This window comes from Elephantulus edwardii, unplaced genomic scaffold, assembly GCF_000299155.1.
Source record: "Elephantulus edwardii isolate Elephantulus edwardi_28Jun2011 unplaced genomic scaffold, EleEdw1.0 scaffold00030, whole genome shotgun sequence".
In the NCBI taxonomy this organism is placed as follows: Eukaryota; Metazoa; Chordata; class Mammalia; order Macroscelidea; family Macroscelididae; genus Elephantulus; species Elephantulus edwardii.
The window spans coordinates 22,436,217-22,439,606 of NW_006399780.1; the positions used below are offsets into that span (position 1 = coordinate 22,436,217).

The 3,390-nt window shown below is 34.4% G+C and overlaps 1 pseudogene; it reads right to left on the reverse strand.

The window, feature by feature from the left end:
* Positions 1-2,115: 2,115 nt before the first annotated feature.
* On the reverse strand, positions 2,116-3,053 carry LOC102868474 (annotated as a pseudogene).
* Between the last annotated feature and the right edge of the window lie 337 nt (positions 3,054-3,390).

Sequence of the window (3,390 nt, forward strand, 5' to 3'; positions counted from 1 at the left end):
TGTTTACAACTGTTCCTCCTCCTTTGTGTTTCCAAATTTGAGGGCTAAGCCTCAGTTTTCATGTCTGTTATCCTACTCTATGTGTGCTCTGTTGAACATAGGGCTTTCAAAGGCCTGCTTTATTTCAGAAGTGGGTGGCCAATCCTTCTTCCTAATCTGTCTTAATTTTGATGCTTAACTTTGGAACAACATCTGATAGACAAGCATTTACTGAAAGGAACAAATGAAATGCACTCCCCTTTACAGAGATAACCATACAAGCAATGCCCTCCCCCTGCATGTGTGTCTTGTCCCTTCCCGTTCCCTGAATATTAGCATCATTTGCACTCCTTCCTAACCTGTCCAGCACCTTCCTCCCTCCCAGCAATCCTTTGCTAATATGGCTTAGGCCACAAGTCACTTATGTGATGTATTGATTGCACCTTACAATGCAGCTGGTCTCCTACACTGATTTTTTTTCTCATGTTTAGAAGGATTTAAGTCCAAATCCCATGTATCTGTTTGAGGTAGGGATTTCTGTCTTAGGAAGTACTGGGCAAAGGTTCTTGCCCCTGAGCTTCTGCTCCAGGACTGTTGCCTTGTAGCATAGTGTCTCTGCTCTTCCTTTTATATCATGTGGCTGTTACAATATGATAATTTCCAAGGTGAAGGCTATGACTCCTTTAGATCTGGCATGCTTGTGTTGTTTATTTGACCTGAGGGATGATAGGTCCACTATTCTTTGGTAATATTACAATTCAAAGATATAAATTCTTCAGTTTTCCTTATTCATTTATAACTTTCACATGCATGTAATAATAAAGTGTATGAAGATTTTACTTAAGAATAATATGGTCACTCAAACTTTTGTCCTTACAAATTGTATGCTATTTATTTCTGGGGATAGATTTAATCATTGTCATTTTTATTTTGATATTCTGTAGTGTAACCTAAGATCTGGTGGCTTAATGGTAAAGAATTGTGTTGAAATGTGCCAATACAAAGGCACATGATTTGAGTCCAACAATTGCTCCATGAGATAAACATAGGCAATTTCTGCCTCTGCTACTTATTGCCTCTGAAAACCCACTGGATGGTCAAAAATAGGTTGATTCTAACTCAAGGTCATATAACAAAACAATAAGAAGTGTAATATAAGTTTTTAATTTGTTTTCCATGTTTATTATATTTGGTTATTTATTTGTTATGCATAATATAACTAGTTTCACGATGATGTCTCAATACATGTTTACAAAGGGCAAATCCGCTTTGCTGTTGGGTTCCAAAGGCTTTTTAAAAAGGCAGAATGAAAATCCGAAATCTCTGTAAATGTTCATTAAAATTAATAAAATAAAAATTTTTTTTAAAAGGCTAAAGAGCAAAGATGTTACCTTGAAGACAAAATTGTATTTAACTCAAGCCATGGTCTTTTCAATCACCTTACATATAACTGGACGTCTAACAACAAACAAGTAAGACTGAATGAGAAGTATTGGTGGCTTTAAATTGTAGCGATCATGAAGCACATTGAATATACCATATGCTAGAAAAAAATCCAAACAAATCTATCTTGTAAGAAGTGTAGCCACAATGCCTTTGGAAGTGAGCAGTGAGACTTTTTTTCACATACTTAGGCATTTTATTAGAGGAGGTAGTCCCTGCAGATGTGCATTATGTTTGGTAAAGTAGAAGGTCAAACAAAGAAAGGATGATCTTCAATGAAATGGACTGACACAGTGGCTGTGGCAATGCACTAAATATCACAGTGAAGATAATGTGAGAATAGTGCAGGGCTGGGTAAGATTTTGAACTGTTGTACATATTGTTACTCTGAGCTGAGGTTGACTCAGTAGCACCTAATCATCCATAATTAACTGTTTCCTAATATATTTGTGGTTAAATACCAATTCTCCTCCAAATTGCTTTTAAAATACAATGGGAATGATATAAAAATGAAAGATCAAAGCTTTTATTAATAAATTCAAGAGACATTTTTTCCAAAGTACTCTTAATTTTTAAAACCTTACAATGAATTTATTAATTTACAAAAACATCGAAAAGTTAAGAATGTGTTCCGGTCAATAACAATTATGGCTAAGTTTCTTCATTCCTTAAACTTAAAATTTTAATATTTCCTTATTTCCTGGAGAGAAATACAATTCTTTTGATAGAGTCATTCAAAGCTTGTTTTACTTGTTGGTTTCTCAAGGTATATATAAATGGGTTCAACATTGGAGCAATAGAAGTAGTAAGTAATGAGACTGCCTTATTAATGTCTACTTCTTCTTTTGCTGAAGGTTTGATGTAAATGAAAATGCAACTTCTGTAGGAGATGGAGACAACAATCATGTGAGAAGAACATGTGGAAAAAGCCTTTTTTCTTTTATGAGCTGAGGGAAATTTTAGAATTGTTTTGATGATGTATATGTAGGAAAAAATGATACACAAAAGGATCATGATGAAAGTCAACACAGCACAGGCTATAACCACCTGTTCTATAAGCCATGTATCTGAGCAAGAGATCTTTAGGATAGGTGATGCATCACAAAGAAAATGATCAATGATATTCGAGTCACAGAATTCCAGACTTAAGCCTAGGCTAAGTGGAGGGGTTATGATTAACAAGCCTCCAATCCAACAGAAGAGAACCAATCTTCTGCACACTCTGTTGCTCATGATGGTCACATAGTGTAATGGCTTACAGATGGCAACATAACGGTCATAGGACATAATGGCCAAGAGAAAAAACTCTGTTGCTCCCCCAAAAATGATAAAAAATAGTTGACTAGCAAAACATTGTAAGTAACGGTGTTGTCTCCAGTAGAGATGCTGTAAAGGAATCTAGGAATGCAGACTGAAGTGAATGAGATCTCTAAGAAGGAGAAATTTTGTAGGAAAAAGTACATGGCAGATTTAAGTTGAGAACTCACTAAAGTGAGGGAAATGATAGTTAGATTTCCAGTAACGCTTAGCATGTCAGTTGCAAACAAAAGTATAAATATCAGCATTTGTAGTTGTGGATCACCTGTCAATCCAAGAAGAATGAAAGTTGTCAGTCTTGTGTGGTTTCTCATCATTGACTTCTGACTTCATCCAATCTCTGGTTATATAATACAGACTTAAAATCAGAAAAGATGGTAACCATGAAAGTTAGCAAGAAAGGCAATGGATAAAATTAATACAGAATTACTTCCTCTATTTAATGAATCTTGCAAAATTACTACTGAATTCAGTTTTAACTGATGTGTATGCAAAGCTGACCTAGGGAAAATTTGCTTCAAATTGTTGTCAATGTAGAAGAGTCCTTATATTTGCAATCCTTTTATTTTATAAAATTTCTTTTTATAATTCATTTTATCTTATTATTATACATTTTTTTCTTTTTTATTAAATTTTATTAGTTTTAATGAA